This window comes from Falco rusticolus, chromosome 8, assembly GCF_015220075.1.
Source record: "Falco rusticolus isolate bFalRus1 chromosome 8, bFalRus1.pri, whole genome shotgun sequence".
Lineage (NCBI taxonomy): Eukaryota > Metazoa > Chordata > Aves > Falconiformes > Falconidae > Falco > Falco rusticolus.
The window spans coordinates 58,713,233-58,737,249 of record NC_051194.1 but is presented as its reverse complement, the minus strand read 5'-3'; the positions used below and the strand labels follow the sequence as shown (position 1 = coordinate 58,737,249).

Sequence of the window (24,017 nt, the reverse complement as noted above, 5' to 3'; positions counted from 1 at the left end):
CCCCCACAGCAAGACAGCAGAGGGACCAGGAGGACATGGAGTTGTGGTGGTGGCCTCTAGCCCACAGTACCTGTGCCCTGTGGATGCTGTTGGACATCATCAGGCAAGGGTGAGCTAAGGGAGCCAAAAATATGGACCTGGCCTCACATAGCTCCTGACTAACCCTTTCCCTGCTGTGGCAGTTAAGAAGGCCAAGCTGGACATTTGCAGAGGGTTGTGTTTTGCTTTTGAGCATCCTGAAGGGTTCTGTGGGTGGTTTGGTGACAGGGAGAGCCCTACCTACCCCATCTACACACAACTTCAATGGAGTTTTCAAGTGATGTGCTTCCACTTATTTATATTAATGAACTTCAGAGACAATATGGGTTATGGAGATCAAGCCATGCTGACATGCTCTGGGTCAGCACTAGCATCTGCTTTTAGGCAAATGGCCATCCTGTCACCTGGAGTCTTCTTCTCCTTGGTGCCCCGTGTCTCTTCGTTGGTGAAGCAGGAGAGACACTGCTGGAGCCCAGCCGCGTGCTGGGGACAGAAGGTGCTGTCCCATGGCATGAATCAGAAAGCAGGAAAGATGTGGGGAGTCCAAAAGCACAACTCCTGTGATGTTTCCCAGTGGAAAACTTCCAAATGGATGTTACCATACCCTTGTTTTCTTAAAAGTCTGTTTTTCCAACAGGAAAATGGTTTATTTCACCCTTAGAAGATCTCACAGGTCATCAGGCGAAATTGTCTGTACATTCTTGACTTAGGAGGAGGATGGGTGGAGGAGGCACAAGGTTTCATCCTCTCCTGAGGTTGCAGCAGGTTCCTCTTGCCCAAAGGAGCATTTCCTCCCACCAAGTGGCTGCTCCACTTTCTTGGCCTCCCAGAAACCATGAATCTTGCAGAGCAGCTTGATTCTTATCTCCACAAGACGCCTGCCCCAGGCGTGCAGTGCAGGATCGCTGGCTTGCAGGGTGTTGCAACCTCTCTGGAAGGCGGCCGAGGCATGGGCGATCACATACATTTTGAATTAGGTTGCCTTTAACTCCTTCTCATGCCGTCTGTGCTGTCCCGTCTTTGCATTTCATAGCTGTTTCTGCAGCTCTCCAACCTGTGGTTTGCTGAATTTTCTCTCCCCAAAGGGAGAACCCCGAGGGGTTTCGTTCCCCAACCAGTGTCACAACAGCCCTCTCTGTAGAATAACTTTGACATCCCACATGGCTTCTCCACTTTGAAGGTTGCTTCAGCAGCATACTGGTGCCATGGACGATGGGGAAAACCTCCTCATGTGGATGCTGTGAACTTGCAGTGTGGTGGACGTCCATACCCTGCCCAGAACTGCAGAGCTCCCCACCCCACCAACACCTGTGTTTCCCAAAAGGACGCAACAGGAGGAAATCATCTTCTCAACTAATTACCTTCCACCCCCCTCTAGTGGTTATGGAGCCATTTGGGTCTGTGGTGGAGTCCGGGAGACAGAGAGGAGCACAGTGTTGCAGACTAATGGCTTGTTAATGCCATCTGAAGGCCATGAGATGGGTTCCTGCTCAGGTCTAGAGACACGCGCCCATGCAACATGTCCCTGGCATTGCCAAGATGCAATCTGAGCTGAGAGCCAGGGTGGTAGAGATGAGGGTCACACCCTGCAGCTTCCTTTCTTGCTTTCTTTAAAAAAAATACATAAGCAAATAGTTAAAAAAAAAAGTAATTTTCTTTTCTTGCTAAAGAAATGAAACTACAGTTGGCTACAAGGCATTAAATCTGCTGTCTCCATCCCCCCATCTCTGTCTCGAGCCTGTAAGATTACGGGGTTTCAGTTTTGCTCATGGGCTGAACCAATTCAAACATGTGGCTGAAAGCCTGCAGAAGAAAGATGTTGTTAATCTGATGCTCTCGCTTTGGTTTCTGATGCTGTCAGCTTCTCAGAGAGTTAAAACTGAGTAGATGAGAACAGAGCTGAGATGGGATAATAAATATCAGGCAAAGACCCCCCCTTAGTTTCTCCACTGTTGCCCCGAGAGATGTTCTGGAGCTGGCGGTAATCATTGCTGAGCAAACATCTGTGTGCCTGTGTGCATCTCCTTCTTGCTAAATATTTCATGAACAGAGGGGAGGGAGCTCCTCACCACGCAGGAGCTGAGCAGGGCACCTGAGGCTTAACACGGGGTCTGTGGCTCTGTTTTTCTTTCTGTGACCCATCAAAGCTGGCCTTCATGCAACCCAGAGCTGGTGGGCTCCATCCATGTCTCTGCAAGACTGCGGCTCCAGCACTTCAGCTGGGCTTGGCTTTGGAAGGCTTGGTGACAGGGTGGTCGCAGAGGCAGGGGCACACGTAGCAATCCCCCAGCTCCTACCCTCTTGCGTTTCACCTGGCAGAAGGTGTTTTCAGTGTCAGGGAGGAGAAAGGTCCTACCTAGGGCAGACCTCGCTGACGTCTCTCTGGGGTCATCTCTTCTGGGATGGCAGCATCCTTGCCTCCAGTGATGGGATTAGCACTGAGTGAAACAGCTGCCCTACCTGCACGGCTGGAGAGATGCTGGGGCAAACCCAGCCCTGGAGAGGCACCCCACAGCCAGAGACCCCTGCCCATGCCCCCCCCATCCTCCTGGCGGGGGGGTCCCCTGCCAGACCTCCTTGGGAACAGCCTGGCCAGTGCTTCTTCCCCGCAGCCATGCCTGCCCCGACCTTTGTCCCAGCATGGGTCCAGGGACCATGTGGTGGTTGCCTGAGCACTGAGATTCTTCTTTTTTTTTTTTTTTTTTTTCTTTTTTTTCCCTTTGGAAGTTGGGAAGTTTCCAACATGAGTCACTGTCCGCCTCTTCTCCGTAATTAGCTCGCTGGGAGTTGCAAGTATGACTTTGGTGTAGTCTACTAGAATTAATCAAAGTGTATCTTACACATTTAAATGCAGTAAAACCATCATCCGGCCAAATCCCTCCTGACTGGCACAGCCCTAGCCCCAGTCCCCTCTCCCTCTGCTTTTTCCTCCTGGGTTTTTTGGTGGTTTTTTTTTTTTTTTAGGGTTTTTTTGGGGGGGTTTTTTTTGGTCTCTTTTATCCTTCCCTTTTAGCACTCTTTCCCACAAATGCTCTTAACCTCTTTTCCCCTTTAACTTTGGCAAAGCCCTTCTCAGGGAGGTTTATTTTTCTGAGCAAGTTTTGCAGCCCATTTCCTCGTGTCCATGAATGCCTCACTGTGGTCGGGTGTTGGGAAGCTGGCGCTTTTGGGCTTTGTTTGTTTGCTTCACAGGCTTTTGACATCTTAAATAAGAGAATGATTTTACCATTTGACAATAGGAATAAAAACAAGTGACCCACCCTACTGCTGCTTTCAACTCCCCATTAAAACCTCTTCATTTTTAATTGATTTCAGGAGTGACCAAACTTTTTGAGGATCAAAAAAAATGTGATTTGGGCGTTTTTTCCCCTCTATGTTGGCTATGTTGGCCATCTTGTTCTATAATAGCCATATGGGTGGAAGAGCTCCGGTTACTTTGCTGATGTGAGAAATGTGCATGGTGAAGACCATCTCCAAAGCGCTGCCTGGGGATGCACACTGGCCAAGAACCACCTCTCCGGCGTGCTCAGGCTGGGCTCGGAGGTGAGATGCTGGGTGATCGTTGTGCTCATGTCTTTTAAAGCAGTCTTGAAGCTGTGTGCTCAGGAGCGGGGCCAGCAGATCTGATGGTGGGGCTTGCCAAATGACTCTGCTTGACCCCTGCCTTGCTGAGATAAAAACTTCAGATTTAATTTCACACAAAGTCCAGCATTGTCTTTACTCCATGATTTGCATTTGAGGGCAATGCTTGTCTGGGGGGATGGGGCCAGAGCTGCAGACACAGGGTGACTCTTGTGCTACCGGCCATCACCAGTTCTCTGTGTCAAGAAAGACCAGAGGGGTAGTCTGGCAAAGCTGAGGGGGGCTGCAATGGGAATTTTGGCTTAGTGGGGTGGGCTGGAGGATAAGGACACGACCAGAGCCCAGGAGGCAGGGACTGGGGAAGGGCAGGAGGTGAAGGGTCCCAGCAGAGGAAAATGTGGGGTGGTCGCTCCCCCCTTGGCACAGGCTGGTTAACCTGGGCAGCAGAGCAGCCACCGCAGGCAGCTTCTCCTGAGTTGCCACCACCGTTCCGCTCGGCCCATGCACTGCACCACGCTCCCGCAGCGGGGATCGCCGTGTGGATCCAACTGCGTGGTCCTGCATCTTACCTCATGGCAGCCTTTCCTAAGGTCCCATGGTGGGGTAAGTCACGCATGGCCATTAACTAAACACAGTGCTCTGCCTGCTCTCTGTAGCTGGAAATTAGCATGGTGAAGCCTTGTTGTGGTTGTCCATTGCCTTGGACTGCAGCCCTGCACTCAAACAGCCTGCAAGAGGGAAGCTGCAGCCACCCACTCCCATCCCAGACATCTTCTGCGAGAGCCGCGCTCCGTGGGTTAACAGCTTAACTATGCCAGAAATGTGTCGAAACAGAATATGGGTTTTCTTTCATGCAGAGTGGTGCTTCGGAGATAAAAGACGTGTTGCAGGAGAGGTTTGATTTGGGGATTTTGCAGTGCAGGTAAGAATGCTGAAAGCTCCGGGTGGTGGGGGCTGGTCTCCATCCCATATTTTTCCTTGTAACTATGAAATACTTCTTTCCTGGAAGTGGAGTACAGATTCCCTTGTCTTTTGACACCCATGGTATCTGCTGCAGCTTGAATTCCTCCCAGATGACTGGCAAGTTCTTAAAGATGAACTTTAGAGTTGGACTTTTTTATTTACCCAGCTGTGCTTTCAGTTCTTGGGACACGCTTAGATATACGAGCACTGACTTCTCTAGCAGCAAAATTTCAGAAAGTTGAAATACTGATTTAGGATGAACTGAAAAAATGAAATGTTGGAAATTTCTGGCAAACCAAAATTAAAAAAAAAAAAAAAAAGAACGAAGAGACATTGTTTGTCAAGCAAGATATTTGAGTCGGCCTGAATGAAGTATTTACTTGGACACTGACCATTTATATTGTAAAATTAGAAAAGAGAAATTTTTAATCAAAGTCCTTTCAGAGATCTCATTTAGAAACACTTGAAATATGCCTTCTTGATTTTTTCCAGATTTTGTTGTTAAAACCAACCACTCCATGAAATTCCTGCAAATTGTTGTATTTTTAAAATACCCATTTAAATAACATGACCCACCTTTACCTACTCTGGCTTTTTATGGCTTCCCAAAGCCCCAGCCAGCAATCCTCAAATAATTAGCTGCTCTCTGCAATCTAGGAGCTATACATCTGCAAGCCAAATTTCACCTGTAGGTGGTGGCCACTAAAGCTGAGGACAGAATCTGAGAGCCTAGGAGTTAATGAAGAGGAAGATAGATTTTGGCACCGGTTTGGGAAAGCATCTCCGTCCAGCACAGGCCCGTAGCATGTGCTTAGATGCAAGTATGCGCGTAAGTCCTATTTGGCACATGTTTGAAGTGCTTTCCTGAGTCAAGGCCTTCAGTTTCAGCCTCCTAAAAAGTTTTGGCAAACCATGAAATGTGCTTAAAGACGAGAAATGAAAACACGTCGTAGTTGGCAATAACCTTTTAGTTGTGAGGGATGTTCATTTTATAGGTCAAAGACATATGGGAAAAATTCATACATTTCCCAAATAACAATGCATAGCGTTGGGAACAATTTAATCTGAAACAGCAACACGGAGTTGGGTCATTAATGAATCTTGGATGCAGTCATCCACACACTGCAAAACCCGGCTGGAACGGGGCGCCAGCTAGCTAAGGATGGATGCGCCCTGATGGCTCACCGAGGGAGATCCCACCTGTGCCTACAGGCTGGTGGCCTAACCCATGACAACGAGCACAACGCAAGCACGGGTTGTCCAGGCACTTGGGGCTGAGCACCGACCACCTGCGTGTCCCTTGCACCTCATCCAAGCAGGTCCCCAGCCGCCAGCTCTTCCAGAGCCAAGATCCAGAGCTCCTCCAGAGCCATCCTGGCAGAGACAGCGCCTGCGAGTGGGAAGTCACTCCGCTCCAATGCTGCGAGAGCTCTGCAAAGACCTTGGCAGTGTCAGCTCAAGGGGAGCCAAAAGCATGACAAGGGTGGACAGGCATAGAGTGTGTGTGGGAGGTGCAGAGGTCGGTATGGAGACACCGCTGCCTCCTCCGAAGAGAGGGAAGCTGAGCAGTGCCTCGACAGGGTCCTCACAGGCTTCCTCCGCTCCTTGTGGGAACCAAGCTCATCCCCCCTCCTCATCCCAGAAGGAGTCAGGCGTTGAGTCAGGGCAGGTTGCTCTCCATCACAGCGGATGGGGTTTTGGAAGGAGCCCATCGGAGCTCAGTGCTCTATCCTGCAAGATAATGGGAACATCCCAGCCAGCAGGACTTGGCTTGGGATTTTGACTGTACAAAGGAAACCCCAGGCTCATGATTCGTTATCCCCCCCTGCTCGTCATTTGGCTCCGTTTCAGATCCAGCCTGTAAAAGGCGGTGGAAAAATTATATGAAGGAGCTTGATTGCACGTCCACTGCGTCAGTTGACCCCAGAGTGACAGGGCCCCATGGACCCTTTATTTTTATCCTGGGCTGGGATTGCTTTTCAGTTTTGCAAGAAAGTTGGAGGTTGGGGACTGTGTGACTTCCAGGACAGGATGCAAGCCCAGAGCAAAGAACCCACCCTCTGCCACTAGCCAAAATCCACAGCCTGATTTTCCTTCAGGTTCAATGGTATGTTTGTGTTGGTAGACCAGACAGTCCTGGAGATCCTGGAAGAGATGATACATATGTGAGTGTGTTCCAGCCCCGTTTCCAAGCGTGGAAGCCTGAGGAAGGTAGAGTGAGTATCACTCACAGCTCCATTTCAGCTTCTGAGCCTTTTGAGCATGGCAGAGATCTCAGTCTCAACTGCTGCTGCTTTTGTTAGGGCATCATCTGGGAAAATTCCCCCCTGAAGATCTGCCGTGAGCACCAGAGATGATGTAGGGTAGGTAAGGTGCAGGTGGTGTATGCTTTTGCTGCTTTTATATTTGTTCAACCCACTAGAGGAAGCAGCATGGTCCCACTTACACCCATCTGTAGCGCTAGGAGGGAACTAGGCTTAGACCCTGACTTGGACAATGCCAAATCTGTCCTTTTCCCAGTCTTCTTCCTCCCACCTCTTCTCCTCCTCTTCATTGCAGCTGTATCCAGATGATGGCACCAACCCACGGGCACCGTCCCTCATGCTGAGCAAGGCTGGGGAGGTGAGGATGACCTAGTCAGGGGAAGTTCTCCTTAACAGCCCTGGCCGAGTGGGCTGGAAAAGCAATGCCAGCTCAGCTGGGTATGACCCCACCACTCGTGTTGGGTGGGAGATGCACACATTCGCTTCTGGTTGGGGGGCGGGATTTATAGGTGCTTCTGTTAGCAAGTTCACTGTTGGTTGTGATGGGCAGCTGCTCACCATTATTATGATTATGCCTCACCAGGACATAAATAAAAACATCGTGCTATGCAGGGATTGCAGCAACTGCTGGGCAGTCATCCACAACAGTTTGGTCCCTGGCCAGGCTGATGCAGGAGGATGTGCACCCCTAGCCTGAAGCTGTGGTAAGACACTGGAGAAGTTGAACCCCATGGCTCAGAAATCACCCACTGGTCTTGAACTGTCCTGTTTCAGTGTGATGGATGGGAGCTGAGACCCAGCTGAAACCACCAAACATGCTTTTAACCCTGACCCCTGCTGTGGGATGTGAACCTGCAGCCCCAGGGCAGAAAGTGCATTCAGCTCCAGGAAGGGTCAGGTTGTCCCAGTGGGATTTTCACAGGCAGCTGTGAAAAGCAGCTCCTTGCTTTCAGCAGAATGTGAGCACCCAAATCCCTTAGCCTCTTTCGAATCTGGCTGTCTAAATTGCCTCCTCAATGTGTGGCAGGAGCCAATTTCTTTTCCCATGCCAGCTGAGCTCCGAAACTTCCCCCGGGACAGGCAGGTGCTGTCAGATGAACAGGCACTGGGAACCACCACTGGAAAAGTGCAATGAGAGAGTGCAGGATTTGTAAAAGCTATAGTAAAGCGGAACCTTTGGGGAGACTCAGAGCTGTCCGCAGCAGCGGAGGGCAGAGGGGCTTTGCAGCAAGCGCCGTTCCTCTCCAGGACACAGTTTCCCAAGGAGAAACACAGATGCTTTGCACTTTGGCTCGTGCAGTTTGGTTTGCTCTTTGACATTGAGCTTTAGCTGGATTCTAGGATACAAATAAGCGCAAGCAGCAAACCTGAAAGCCAGCTGCATTTTCCGCTTTTTTTTTTCCTTGTTTTCTCTTCAAAGCAAAGAAAGCACTTACATTTCTGACAGCGGGGTTTGGTTTTGCACTTTCCAGCCCCCAGCACGTCAAACGGGGCACTGACACTGTGGCCACACGGGTGGCAGAGCCATTAAAACCGGGCAGTTTCGCGTCTCTGCCACCTTTATTTTTCTAGCAGTTCTGACTGGCACTTTGTAAATCGGAGCACGGGGCAGGATACTGGCCAAAGCTGCCCAAATAGCTTGAGACGTGGGGTAGTAAGGAACTGCCCTCTGCTTCTGGGGAATGAAATAACCCTCTTGTTAAAGGGAATGGCGGGGGTGGGGGGGTGGGGTGGGTGGTCAACTTGGTGCTACTAAATGAAAATTTATGGCCAAGCTCTTTGAGGAGGAAGGTAGAGAGAGGCAATGGTTTTGTTTAGAAGTGAAATCATTGGCTTCAAGCCTGACCTTTGGCTTCTCCTGACCCCAATACTAATGAAGGGGAAAGGGTCTGGTCATATAAACATGTCACAGCATGAGGTTCAGTGGAGTAAGATCTGATTACAGCCCAGCAGAGCTGTACCAGAGGTAGCCGTTCCCAGCCTGTGCTGTGCTGTGGTGCTGGGGCCAGACTCCCCCCATCCTGCCTCGAGTGGCTGCCCCTAGCAGGGCTGGGGATGGTCTGCAGCCCCCTTTCAGAGAGCTTTTTGCCTTTATCTGTCATGCTCTTCCTCGCCTAATACCCTAACATCATCCATCGTGGGGAGGGGTGGGATGCAGACAGAGGAGACCCCATGCACCACATTGCACAGGACGGGAGCTGGAGGGTAGGGCAGGGACAGATCCCACCGAGGGCTTCGGTCCCACTCATCCCAGAGAGTTGCGGAGGTGTGCAGAGAACTCTGCAGATCTGATGGACATTTTGAGGAATTTCTTGCAAAGAACTAGCAGGAAAGAGCAGGTTTTAATAACATAAACTATCTTCTCACTGCTTCAGTGGGAATACGTTGCTCCTGCAGTGTTTGCAACAAAAATATTGGCATTGTTGATGTAATTCTATTTTAATGCAGCATTAACAATACGGGCTTATAAAAGCAATGCTGAGGTCCCGGTGCAGAGAAGCAGAGTTTAGCTTGAATGAAATATATAACCTGAGGTATACGGAATGTGGGTCTGAGCTGACACCTGAATGAGCCATCCATCTCCACGCCGAGGTATTTACGTGTGGTCTGTAAGAGCAGGCAGGGCTTAGCTTACCTTCCTTTCCGTACTGCATGCTAATACTCTTCTTCCTCGGCTCCTCTCTCTTCCTTCGCACTCGTGGTTCCTTTTTCATGGCTGTGGAAGTTAGTGCTCAGTGTTGTTTCTCCAGTAGGGACAAATCTCATCCCATCTCAGCCAACTGCCAGAATGTGAGAAGGCTGAGGCTCAAGATTTGATAGATAGTTATTTTTCTGCTGGCTTTTGGATGGTGCAAGTTCCCTCGGTAGCTGAGCTTGTCCTTGCACCTTGATGAGACAAGGATGCTCTGTGGTGGTGACCGGTGACTGAAGATCAAGCCCAAACCCCAGCGTGAGCAGGCCATGAACCACCAGGCATCCCCAGCTGTTCCAATGCACCCAGAGAAGCACGGTGGTGGCGTGGGGCACAATACCTGGGTGTAGCTGATGGTGATGATGTAGCCCCATTGCTGCTGAGCGAGGGGTCATGGGAAGATCTGCCTGCGGGGAGAGCAAGCCAGGTAATAACTCACACAAACATCTCTCCAGCCAACTCCTCTGACTTATTGTATCCCAGGAAAAAAAAAAAACACACAAAAAAAAACCCCAAGCAGAACATAAATTGGAAGGAAATCAGCTTCACCTCATAGCCAAGATGTTAAAAATTGAGTGCTGGCACAAACTTATCCACCTTTCTCTGGAGTGGGGCTGCAAACAGCATTCCTGTACTCGCCTGTCCCCCGTTCAGCTGTATCTCTCCTGGCATCCCACCTGAGGCCACCAAAAGACCACAGCTCCTTGCCTCGCATCACTCCCACCGAACCGCAAGGAGCTGTCTGAGGTCAGATGTCCTCATGCCTACCAGGCACTACAGCCTGGTGCCACGTGTCTGTTAGAGGGAAGGTGGCACTGGTGGGGCAGGGTGGTGGCCACAGGGCCCAACAGGCACTGCCTGTGATGATAGTCACTGTTGCATAGAGGAAGCTCTGATGAAATGTGGTCTGGTGGAGACCAGTGGAGCAGGTTAGAGGTGTCCAGGGGTAAGCAGTGGAGAAAAAGCAGAGAAAATATGGAGGTCAGCGGCCTCATCTTGGATGGATGCTAAAGAGCGGCCACGGTTTGCCATGTGTGAGGCTCATGCTTGGGTGCAGCAGATGTGAGGCTGGCCCCGTGGATGGGATCTGCCAACTCCGGTGTCCGCCACACCGGCGTGGTGAGAGGGGCTGTCCCATGGAGCTCCCTGCCCAGTGTTTGGGCCCATCCTCCCACCAGGACTTGCCCTGCCTGCTGCTTGGATGGAGAGCCCTGCAAAGCCCCCAGCCCCTGCTGGGGCAAGAAGGAAGAAGATGCTCAGCCAGCTCCTCATGCCATGAGTGAGGAAGCAAAGGGCTGCTGGAAGACAGGAGTCAAGGTCCAAAAACCCAGCGGTGCAGGTACTGGAGCTGAGCCCTGGTGCCAGACCCTGGTGGGACGGGGCATGGTGGCGCAAGTCCCGACCTCCCGTGGCGCTCTGCGAGCTGCTGTCTCGCGCGTCGCCCAGGCCATGCCAGCTGGTCCCTCGCCCAGTTCCTGCTGAGTTTCCACCAGATCACTAATTTGGGAAAGCAAGCTGCAGTCTGGCAGGCCGCTCTTGAAAGAGGTTTCTGAAATAAGGGATGTTAGGAAATTTCATTACGTATCTTGTGGCCATGTGCAAAACAGGAATGTTTTTTTCCAATAACTACCCGGACAACTGAAAGACGTGATGAACTGCGAATGACCCACTGAGCCCATTGTTTCTAGTAGCTGGTGAAAAAGCCACAGCGACCAAGGCAGGGATGTCCGACCCGGGTTGAAAACAATGCTGCTTGAAGTGGTGGTGTGAAGCTGGGGGGGAGAGTCCCCTTCAGCAGCGTGACTTGCTACAGGGGGAGGACATGACACTGACAATAAGGAAAAACCCAGAGCAAACCAGGCAAGTCCTCAGCCTCAAACTACCTTTGCATGAGAGCAGACTTACGCCAGCATGCCACGCGTCGAGCGCGGTGTGAGCACACCAGCATTGCAAAGGCTCAACTGGAAGCACATGCTCTGGCCGTATTCATCATCCAGGCTGGAGCACGGATAAGGGAGGCTAACCCTTTTGTAAGTGTTGGCTGGAGGAAATATGACTTATCTTAAAGAAATGAATCATGTTTCAGCAAATGCTTCCTGCAGAAATATTTTTCTCACAGCCTTTGTTTTGGGTTTTGGCAGATCCGGAGTTGCTGGCGTTCACAAAAGCTGTCCCTCCCGCCCACTGTTCCTGGGGCTTGAATAGGAAATAAGAAATAAAAGCAGAGGGTATGTGGAAGGCAAAATCCATCACTGCTTCTGCTCCGCGCTGCAGCAGGATGTGAAGCTTAAAGGCAGATTTCAAAGGAGATCCCCTGATAAAGTCAAGGAGAGCTGTGTGCTTGGCTGCTTTTGCAAACATACCTGCGCTGCGCGGTCAGCTTGCAAATCTGCCCTTGTGGTCTGGTACAAATCCCTGTCAGGTGCTAAGGTTCGCTGGAAACCAGCCCCTGGTTCCTTCCTTCTTCCCTGCAAACTAGCAGTCTGGGAGGGGGAAAGGGGGATATCTCCTGTTTGCATCTTAGAAAATGTGCGGTTCCACCCCAGGAGAAAAAAACAAAAAACAACAACAACAACAAAAAAAAAAACCAGAAAGAAAAATCTATGTTTTGACTTGCAAATGCGTCCCTAGCTCCTTGTTTCCTTCTGCAAAGGCTTTGACAACGCTCCTGTCTGCCTGCAGGGAGAGAGAGCACCATTTGCAAACGTCCTCCGGGATCACAGATCAGGAGGGGAGGGAGGAAAAAAGTCCATCTTGATTCTGGAGAACTTCAAGGTTTTTTTCTTCCCAACGGTAAGGAATTTTTCATGGGAAGGCAATTTCATTCTGCTGCCTGGTAGGCTTACCGATCATTTCAAAATAGACCCCCCGGGGGAATAAGGACTTTAAAAGCTCCATTTGCTCCCAGTTATTTTACACAGTAACCCAAGCTGAAGTGAAAGATCTTTATTTAAATATGAATTAAGCTCCAACCTAACTCTTTACTGCGTTATTTTCCTTTGAGGTTTACTTTGATATTATTTCAAAGTCTTGAAGCTAACAAAATGCTGGCCAATATTTAAAGTGACAGGAGAGTTCTGGAAAAAGATTTAGGAGGCAACTAAAGTCTTTCAGTGCAGGGCTCTGAAACAAGACAGGAAATCATAAAAGGGCTGAGTGCACTTTACCATGCTCAAAACAAATTCTGAGACTACAAAGGCAAGTGGAATGGCATCGAAACCACAAAAAGCATCGAGATACAGCTCAAAACCCTACATCGGCTTGAATTATTCCATTAAAACATGGGTGAAGTGCTGGTATGTAGGGCATTTGCTTCGTCTTGGGGTGACCAGCTTTTGGCTACTGATTTGGTGCTAGAAGGGGGAGAAAGGGTTAAGGGTGAGACAGAAACTCACCATTTTTAATCATTGTGAAGAGAGCTTGCCCGAGTGAGGAAGGGATGGGTTGTGGAAGAGGGTATCCTGCTGGGCTTGACATCTCCTTTTGCCTTTGGTGGCTCCCGGCAGCCCATCTGCTTGCTGCTGAAGCAGCTGCTGACAGGGGTTTTGCCTGCTTGGAGAAGATGGAGAAGGGCCCGAAGGGTCTGCTCCTCCCCAACCACTGTGCATGTTGGCCAGGTGGGGCTCAGCACCCAGCCCCAGGAAAACCCTGGTGAAGCTTTCTTGGGGTGGTGGGCATTGCTTCTTGGTATCTGTAGTTGCAACCTCTCCTCTCAGTGAGCACTTTGGAAGGGATCTCCAAACTCCAGGCATCCAGAAGCCATCCGTGGCTTTTGAGGCCCATGTTTGGATGAATCCAGCAGTGAACAGAGCCCTCATTCAAAACACCTGAGGGCGTTTCTGGTCAATGCTGTGAGCAAAGCTGGGCAGAACGGATGGAGGCCACATCCGTACTGGAACGAGGGTTGTGCCCTATGGGAGATGACTACCTGCAATGCTTTGCTCCTCAAGCCTGGCCAGGTGACACACAAGATTAGTTTCAGCAAAAATCTTTCACATCACTTGTGATTTCTGGGTACAATTTTTATCGTGATAAAAGACCTGATAAAGGCCACTTTGTCACTACGCTTCGTAACAGCAGTAAATAGAAGATTTATCATTGTCCTGATCATACAGCTGACTGCACGTAGGTGTCCTGAAGGCTCAGGGGCTCCCTCCTCTCCTGGGTTTGGGTGGGATGCAAGCTCCCCTAGCCGAGGTCTCAGCGCTGAGATGATGCTAACCAACATAGACCTCTCTTTGCTGTCACTCTTCCAGGGGGGCTGAATTTGCCATCCCAGGAATGGTGCCTGGGTGGTCCCAGCCAAAGCGAGGGCTCCAAGTTTACAAGCATCACTGGGAAAAATTTTCAGTGCTTCCCCCTTCCCCAGTCCCTCCTTGCTGTTAGCGTCCCCCAGTTGCATGAAAAGGGGGTGGCCTTGGGGGAGGCCAGGGAGAAAAGAGATCCCAAGGGATGGGACTTGGGGTTTGGATTTGTTCATTTTAGGGTGGGAGGTTTTAATTATTTTTTCATTTGGTCTGTATCAAGGACTTTAGCTGAAAATGTGAGTGGCAGCTGAAGACTTTTCCCCCCTGTTTTGAAAATAGAGGGGTTTGGTGGTGTTAAGTAGAGCTGGAATCGAGTAAAAAAACCCTAAAAAATATAAAGGTATCGGTATGCTTTACATCACTACCTCAGTGCCTCGCTTCTTTTCAGTGAATATTTTGCTTTGTTAGCTGGACCCCTGCACAAAATAGCATGCCCTGGGTGCTTTCTGTAGCCTTTCACGTATGCAGAGACTAAACGGTCCAGGACCAGTATTTAGCCAGGCTCCGCGTGTGCGTGCGTGCCGCCACGGAGGAGCAACCCTGTTGTTGGGAGCTATCGCTTGCAACTAAGCCTGCTGCATTAAGGGTTTCTTTTTGTTGCATTCTCTTTTGCACAAGACAGTCTGTCCCTGCCCTTGGGCACATCTCATCATCTCTCACAGGGCACTGAGGTTTCATGCAGGGGTGGGATTGGGAAGGATTCATTTAATCCCCTTGGGAATTTGGGTGAACGGTGTGATAAATGCTATTATATTAGTATTATTATTATATAAAACTCCTACGTATGAAAAAGAAAAGCAAATATATCGATGTTATGTCCTGTGCATGACAACACAGCTGCAGTTTTAGGGTCTGAGTCTTACCTTTTACTTCAGCTTCTTCCTAACTGACCCACATCACCGGCTGCGGGCTGCAGCTCGTGTAAGACGAACTCGCACAAGATGAAAAGCCTTTTCAGCAGCTGATTGAAACACGTGTCTTTCTATTCATCAATTCAAATGTTTTTTTTCTGTTAAAAATCTGTTATCCGGAGAGTTTGCAGCTCTCAAATTGTCAGGACTTTTTGGAGTGTTTGATAGCCTTAGTGCTTCCCTCAGGAACTGAAACCACTCATCCGAGCCCCAGGGCACGGCTGTTCGCTGGCTGGCCTGAGCAGATTTTACAGTTATTACTTTTTCTGCCTGAAAAAAAAAATGTCACAGCATACCTCTGGGCTCCAAATTTACCTCTCCCAGGCCATTCACCCACAGGAGCCTGGGCTAACCCCCAGAATTCATGGAAGAGGTACCCGTGAGTGCTGGTGAGCATTTATTTTCACTAGTAGTTGCTAGTGCACTTTGCAGAGAGAGAGGTCAAATGCTTTGATCTACCGTGACAGGTCCTTGAATGCATGGTATGGGAGTGTGGGGTTCAGCAGCTTGGAGACCCCGTGTAGCATGAAGGCAGGCAGATAGCAGCTATGGTGGCAACTGCTTGGGAAGGTCTGACCATCTCCTCCTGGTCCTGCTCATGTCCTGGGAGAGTGGAGCTGCACAACAGGCTCTTCTGACAAGCCTTTAATAAAGCTGAAGTTGAATTTAGGTGGCCAGGCATGGAGAAATGTCATTCCTTATGGTGAAATCAGTTTGACGCAATCTGGAGCATCATTAAAGATTCACAAAGTTGCACTAACTAACACACAAACGCACATACCCTGGGGAAAAAAGAATAATCCCGTTTGCTGTGTGACATGCTGCATCTTGTGACATCTGTTAAGTTCACCTTCTTAAATGGCATTTTTGGCTCTGCTGGTACCAAAAGTCCAGACTGAGATGTCATTTACTTTTAAGAAAGTAAGAGCTTCTAATGGATGTGATATATTTTACTCTATGCAACTGCACTTGTTTTAAAATAAACATTTGATGTTCAAGCTCTGAAACCTATCAGGCAATTAATGCATCTGATACACACATGTATGTTCTTGATTTGGCATGCTAAAATGTTTTTCTCTGAAGTTAGTTTAGATGGAATGACATGATTTATTTTTTAATGGCTCTAGACACCACAGCATTGTTGGGTTTGTTTTTTTTCCCCAGAGTCAATTATCCTTCACCATCTTTTCTCCCCCGTCTCTCCCAGTACATCACTCCCTGCCAATTTCTGAGCAGATCTTTCTTACAAAGATCTGGTTTGCCTCTTGCTTTGCAAAGTTGATAATCCCAACAATGAATGCTGAGGCTTCCAAACCGCCTGTGCCTTAGACCTGCCCTTTAATCAATCTCTCTCTGTCACCTCGCTATTGCAGCACAGATGCTCTCAAGCTAATTAATGTTGTTAATCCAGCAAGGAAAGGGTGTGAGAGCAAAAGGTCATTTGGGATAATTTAGACCCATGTTTCCAGATCCATGATTGTTCTTTAAAGTAATTTTTAAAACTGTTGGTTTTCTTATTAATTATTTTTAAACATGTTATGTATGACCTGGAAATTGAAGCCTGGCTTCAGTGTGTCTGATGGGGACCAAGTGTCTGATGGGGCTCTGCAAGGCGGAGGAGGAAGGTGAGTGAGCACTAACGAAGCCCACCAGTGTTTGCTCGCAGGGTGGAAGGTAAGAGGGAAGGAGGAGCAGATCAGCGGCTCTGGGTGACCGTTTCTGTAGTGCAGCTGGCTGTTGTGGGTTATGCATCTCTTCTGGGCACTATATGCAAAGGCCTCTCTGGGTCATGGGCACAGCTTTTCCATCATGGTGTGCTCGTGCAGCACCTTGCACAGCAGCATGCAGCCCCTCTTCTCGTTGAGAAGTGCTTGCCCTTCGCATTCCCACCGGCAAGCATGAGGGAGACCAACTCATTACTCTAGGGGAAGGCAAGCGTGCAGACCGGTGGGTCTGATGCATACTGAGATTTGTTGGATTTTGCTTAATAAAGGCTCTGCTGACAGCAGAAGCTACTCGAGTGGTGCACTGGAGACCACGGTGCTGCAGCCTGAGCAAACCTGCTTTGCCAGGGTGCAAGTAAATCACCAACTACTCCTGGTACATGCAGGCAGACATCAGCCCGGACAAGTGATGCTCGTACCTTCTGCACCCCATCGCTCACTACCTGGGAAACAGCTTTTAGCCAAACCGGTGAGTGTCGAAACATTGCGGGGTGCAAGGAAGCAGCTCAGCTTCTGCTCGGAGCCGTGCAGGCAAGAATGTAAATCTCACACCCGCAGTAGCTGCATGACATCTTTATTTTTATTGGCAAGAGAAGCAGTATACACAGCGACATTGCAGTCTCTTAGCTCGTTAAAAATATCTCAATAAATAAAACAAATAAGCAACATATACACTAGAACAGAAAATGAAAAAAAAAAAAAAGTTGGGGAGGGAGGGGGTGAGCGGTAGCAAATCATGGAGCAATAAGGAAGAGCAGTAGAGTGTGGAGGGCGGTTTGTAATCCAGGCTGTACTTGAAACAAATCATGCAGGGAGCTGGGGACATGGTGGGCTTTTTTCTTCTTATTTTTTTTTTCTGAGAGCCTTGGTCCAGTTTTGATGTTACTCTACAAGAAATCAGGTTTTGAACTTTAAAAAATACACACACACACACACGCACACACACACAAAAGAATACAGCTAAGGGGAAGCAAAATCCGAACCCAAAGATTTCTCATAAATGTATTCCTGAATTAAGATTTTTCAGAAAAAAAAATAAATCTGAAATAAGACCAAACACACAGACAGACAGATACAAAACCCAACAATAACGAACAACCAGGAATGTTGCTTCTCTTTTCTCTTTGGTCAGTCGCTTGGGGAGAGATGTTGCAAAGTTTCAGACCGTTAGCTTTGGTGCTGTTTTCTGTTCAGTCTAAGTGCTCCGCAAGAGTTCAGAGCGAGGGAGGTCAAGAGGGGTCTTTTGGACCAGTTTACTTGAGGTTGTTAAGGTTTCAGAAGCTACAAACTTGGATATATCCCAATTCCACTTCAGTCTCAGACACTGGACAGTCTGGAGAGAAGAAGAAAAAAAGAAAAAAGAAAGAAAGAAAAGAAAAATAAATACATTGAATACAGGACATCTTTCTGAGATATGTTTGATAAGTTCTTTTCCCCTACGAATCAAGGCTGTGATTCACCAACACCTGTGACCACGTGCTGAAGCCTGCCCTTGGTCCCAGCAGCGTGGAGCCACATGGTTAATCCAGCATCTGGGCAAGATCCGATGCATCAGGAGCGGCCCTCACCGCCCCTTAAGCAAGCGAAACAGGGAGATGGGATGCTCAGGCTTTCGAGATGGGCTTTAGAAACTCCATCCACAGTGGCTCCTCCTGTAAAATCAGGCAAACCCTGCTGGAACTGAATATGTTTTCCGTCCATCCTGGGGTAACACGTTTAGGCAATATCAAAGCACATCCAAAACCAACAACAACAACAAATCAGCTTAAACTTAAGAATTCCTTTGACTTTTGGATGTATAGCCTAAGTCCAGAGGCTGGTAATGTCACAGCCTTTTTTTGCATTGCACTGTGAAATGATAAATCCATAGGCAGGAGCAATGCAACCATCGAAAAGTCCATATGCTGACAGCAGCATCTCCAGCCCTGAGGAGCTGTGCTAAACTCCTGTTTCCCATGTGGTTCCTGGTGACCCAGCCCTGCATATCGGCTCTTCTCTGCTCCATTTATCGGGATGTGACAGGATTCAGCAACATGTTGGGGAGCACTGTCGCCTGCGGGGTTTGCTCTGATCTGCAACAACCTGCTGCTGCTCATTTGTGGGCTGGTGAGACAAACTCTGTGACCCAGCAGTGCCCATGAGAGATCCAATCTAACCTGGGGGAGGGGTGGCTTTGCAGGCACGATGCTGTTTCTGCCTTCAGAACAGAAAGCCACCTCAGCTCATATATCAAAAAGCAGATATAATTATTTCCTCCCACTAAGGAAAGCTTCCATTTAGCTTATTTCCTTTCCTTTCCTTCTCAAAGTTATTAATTACCTAATTACAACCACATTCTGCAGATGAGCTTGGGGCTTGACAAGCTGCCCAGGACCACTTAGAAAAGCTGAACTGCTGGGTGTGTGCGAGCGGCGGTGGCTCGTGTACACGCACGTCTGACAGATGAGAGGCTGGCCCTTCCCTAACACCAGTGTTGCGGCAGCCCTGGCCTGGGAGGGACTCAGGAAAGGAAAATGAAATGCAGGGGTGGAGGAAGACATCATGGAGTGATTTTCCGATTGTCTTTTGGTTTTGGTTTTTTTTTTTTATTTTCCCCAGCAAGCAGAAGGGGTGGAGGATGCTCGCTGCCAGCTAGACAAGGTATCGCTGTGCCCTGTTCATCTCTGAACCTGGCTGCCATGTAAAACAAGGTGAAACCAGGTAGAAAGCAATACTGAGCTGATCTGTTTCCACTGATTTTTTAAATCCCAGCCAAGACTGGAGAGGTCAGCACAAAGCTGCTCTTAGAGCAAAGCTGGTGATTTGCAAGCCAATGTCTTTAACCCCAGGTAAAATGCTCTGCTCTGGCTGCTGCTGCTGGTCTCATTGTCACTGTTTTGGTTGGGTTTTTTTTTTTGCAGTTTCCAGGAGCTCTTTTGGCTCCAGCCAACTGGAAAAATGGGAATTTCACAGCATCTCAGTGCTAACTTTGCTTCCCCATTACAATGAGGTGCATGAGTGTGGTCTACCCTGTGGACAGCAGCGCTGCAGTGGCCCAGGGCTCTGGCATGGCTCTGCCAGGTCCCCTGCCATGCTCCCAGGGCTTAACCCGTCCTTGCCCATCCCACACAGGGCACCAGGACCAGAGTCACGGCAGGCAGATGTGGCTGCTGCTCAGCCATCGCTTGGCTAATACCTGGTTATCAGCCCTGCCATGACCAGATGATCTGGTAAGCCATTTCCACTGCTGTTTTCTGTGCTCGTTCACCACATGCTAAAGCAGCCTGTCTCAGCCGATGGAGCAATATTATGACCAGATATAGAGGTCACCCAAAGGGAGATGCTATATCTGGCCATGAAGGGGCTATTCTCCCCATCTTGACATGTATTTGTGTTTCAGTTCATGTCATGTAACATTTTGCTGCTTGTTCTTACCACATATTCCATATAAGATCCCCATCAAAGAGTAAAACCCGCTAATCCGCAGAGCCAATCTGTCAGCACGAGAGAAGGAAAGAAGTACACAAGATGAGAAACCTATTACATCTGTTTCTTCTTCTCTGGACCTTTGGGATGTTGGATGTTGACTGGTTTTGAAAATCTGGCTCCAAGTGGAAATTTTAAAAACACATCAATGGTAACAGGAGGTGGACATCTGCTTGTTGCATGAGGGACAGGCTTGGGTGGTGGGATGTGTGGAAACGTGTCCACTGCAGGCAGAGAAGTGACGATGAGATGTGTGATGTCTGCACCCAACCAGTTCCCCCTCACTTACCCTCTCCAGGTCACTCAAATAGAGGAGTACTGTACTAAAAAAAAAACCTGCTAGCATCCCACATGGAGCTTGATAAGGTGAGGAGAGTTCAGCAGCTTCTCACTTTGCTTAAGAGTGCTATGTATACTGGAGAAATTGTACTCTGAATCTGCCTTGTGACCCTCATCTTAGAAACCTGGTCCTCGCTCGCTGTAATTTGGGTCTTGCAGGGTGAAGGAGGATCAGCTCCTGGCTGAGGAAGTGGGATAATACCCCCAAAAACCTGTGGGATGGTCTTTCCTCCCTTCCTAGCCAGTGCTGCCACACCACTGCTGCAGACTCTTTGTGGTGGCTGCCTCCTCCTGCCCCTTGTTTCTGCAAAGCCCATCTTGACGTGTCCCAGTAAGCCCAGTGCCTTGTGCCTGGGCCCCCAGGAGGGCTGGCTCTGATCACCAGAAGGGGAAGCACAGCCCCGCTTGCCTTCAGGAGCTATGAAATGAGTCTATGGGGCCCTTCTGGCTCTCTCCCCTCTTAAATTATGGAGAAGTTTCCCATACCGATTTTGTGCTCTAATGGACCTTCCCAAGGTCGTGCTTCATGTTTATAATCCTTTGATCCCAGAGGCACTCAGAAAGGTGTTTGTCAAAGCCTGCCAAGGCACTCAGCTGCTGGCTGCTCCTGTGGCACCCGTCGGATGCAGCCCCCCGAGCCGGACCCGCCGAGGCTCCCTAACGCTCCTGCAGGAAGGGCCGCAGGCTTCCTACGGCTGCTGGATGACGAGGGATGGTTCTATGGGACTTATTCTTAAAAGAATCAGCCAAGCCCACAGCAGATATCACAGGGAGGGAGCAGAATTCCTTCCTGGCTTTAAGGTGACGTGGTAGCACAGCAGGACTTTGCAGAGCTTGGTTTTAATTCCGGCTCATGCACAGGTTTGCCATGTAATTGTTCACCCCTGCATGTGCCTCAGTTTCCCTGGTTGGGAAATTGAAGTACATCCTTTTGTCTCTTACAGTGCTTGTGGTTTCTAATCCACTGGTGCCCGTAAGGCACCTTATGATTCCCCAAGGTATAGCTGAAGGGTATAATACTGTAGTATAACAGTGCGTGATTATAGTGCTGGGACCGAGAGATGATACATGCATGGTGAAGCTCTCAGCTGAACGTACTTTCCAAGTGTTTCTCTTACGCTGCAGCTTGTAACACAGAGTACAGTTGTTATGCATTGGTGTATTGCAGACCTAACGCAGTGTCCTCTGGACAGTGAACTGGGGGCTCGCTGCTCTATTTTTTCCTTGCTTTAGGAGCATTTCCCAGCCACATAAGGAGCATTCTCCAGCCCAAGAGCACAGCCCAGAAACAAGAGCTGAGAGCTGCTGGGTTGATGTAAGGTGGCAGCAAGAGCACAGCCCTCGTTGCAGGAAATTTTGCAACAGGTCCCCAAGGTCTTTGCTTATATAGGATTAGGGCGGTTTGGGTTACAAAGGGATTGAATTAATTTCCATAACATGACCAAGAGTGCAAAGGAAATAGGAAATGCAGCAAAACTGTTTTGAGTTTGTTTGTTGGGTTTTGTTTTGGTGTTTGTTTTGGTTGGTTTGGGGTTTTTTTGTTTGGTTTGTTTTTTTTTTTAGGATGATTTTTCAACTTCTTTTCAAGTTGGGAATGTAAAAAAATGGTCCTCCTCCTGGGGCCCAACCTTTCTCCCTCCATGTGGGTTTTGGCCAGCCAAAATCCATACCAGAAAGTGCTGGCCCACCTTCTTGCCTTGTGTTTGGGGCTGGGGACAGGGTCAGGCAGTGAGCGGGGAGATGAGGGGCGCGAGCGGCAAGGTGGTGCAGCACACACCCCGAACCACCTGGTACTGATTGTGGCAGTCACCAAACGAGTTTATAGATGGTTTCCTCCCCCGTTCCCCTTCAACTTGGGGAAGTAAAAACCAGTGTGGGTCAAAGCTGAGACCCCAGCCCCATTCCGTGGGTTGGTGCAGGGCACACTGTTCGTGGGCTGACGATGCTCCCTTCAGGCACCTCTGGAGGGCATGTGGTTTCTGACCAAGCATCCTTGCTGAAAGGAGTTTGAATTGCAAGAACGAATTTCTTACACGTGGCAGCAGTGGGCACGCTCCTCGCCGACCCCACGTGTGGCTGCCCCAGTGCTCCCAGCCCGCGTTCTCCCAGCAGCTCTGCTGCCTTCGGCACCATCCCTGCTGCCTTGTTTTGCCTCCTTTGAAGTCTCTCTCCTCAGACTGCGCCTGCTCTTTAAGCACCCCCACAACATTCATTTTAATGGGATATTAAATTCAAGGGTTGGTTTTTTTTGCAGGCTGTGGGGGCTTGGAGTGGGGGGCAGCCTTGCTGTGAGCGGTGGCGCTGCCAGGGGTGAGGAGGCAGGGTATAAGCAGAGCCAGCAGCGTGGCTGGGCGCGGGTGACAGAGGAGCTCCGTGATCTTCCTCCCCAGGAAACAAACACACACGGAGGAAGCAAATGTTAAACCAACCCATGAGAAAGCACCAAACAAACTTAGTTGGAGATCCCTATCGCCACCATCTCAAAACTCATCCTTCCAAACTGGGAATAACCAGAAAGGATTAATGTAAGGAAATGTACAAGGAAAGCCTACTTTGGCTATCACTGGTCCTTGTCTGTGCTGTTAATTAAGGCTTTATTATGCTAGGTGCTGCAAAACAGCTGGTAAGAGGTTACGAGCATGCTGCAGGCTGAATGGGGTAGAAGTTGCCTGTTGACTTGGGTCTGCTTGGAGGTAACACCTGAAGAATATGGGGCAGAGCAAGCATGTCAGGCACTGACCTCTCCAGTTGTTACCCAGTGTGTACCTTCAGGGCTGGAGAGCCTCTATATATTTATCAAGAGGAGGAAAATGTGATGTAGATGAGTTATTCTGGAATAGTCCAACCACCGGGCTGCAGCAATGCTGGGATACAACACAAAAGGGGACACTCCTGCTTTAGAAAAATCAATAAAATGTTTCAGTCGGCGCTAAGTAGCAGCTGCCCTTAATATTTTTTTCAAAATAAATAAATGCAGCTAATTTGGTTATTGCATTATGTCATACCCCCGGTACGCCCGCCTGCCGCACCAGCGCTGCGTGCATCCTGCCGCGTAGGCACGGGGACAGGGACAAACAACAACGAACAATGCAAAACGTGACTTGGGGGTGCACGTGTCGGCCCCCGTGCCTTCGGAGAGAAAAGGTCAGCATGGGCTGGCGTGAATTTTTGAAATGCCAAAGCAAGCAACTCCAGAAATCGGGTTGTTCTTTTTTAGATTATGAAATGCCAAGCTGAAGGGGAGGACAAATCTCAGCGTCTTGACTCTCAGGCCAGAAAGTCTGGATTTGGATTGCTCCTGGCCAAGAGAGCTCTGTCTGGCCTGGCTACCGAGACAGCAGGCTAGATGCAACCCATGGCAGGCGACCTGGGCTCCTGCGAGCATCCCATGCTCCTCTCTCCCCACCTCTGTGACCCAACTCAACGCCAGATTTGCCAGCCAAGGGGACTGTCATTAAGACCTACATGGCAGCTTGAAGTGCAGAGGCCTGAGATACCCAGGAGGCTCTTGCTGGGGACCAAGAAATCACCTAATCTGGCAGAGGTTGTTACCACCATGGGCAGGGGTCCCTACACAAGGTGCTCAACAGCCAAATGCCCTCAGTTCACCCTTAACCTTGCTCATTCCTCCGCTCATTCCTGGGTCCTGGGTCAAACCAGGGACCATCGCTCCCAGCTGCCTTGGGAACGACTGCTTTAAAAAAGCATATGGCATGTATCAATCAGAATGT

At 49.3% G+C, this 24,017-nt stretch overlaps 1 protein-coding gene across 1 annotated transcript in view; it reads right to left on the bottom strand.

Moving 5' to 3' along the window:
* Window positions 1-17,328: 17,328 nt before the first annotated feature.
* TWIST2 (twist family bHLH transcription factor 2) overlaps window positions 17,329-24,017 on the bottom strand; it is a 37,580-nt gene continuing 30,891 nt past the window's right edge. The window contains exon 2 of the mRNA XM_037398906.1: window positions 17,329-17,815. The gene's annotated coding sequence lies outside the window, so the exon portion shown is untranslated. The remainder of the gene's footprint in view (window positions 17,816-24,017) is intronic.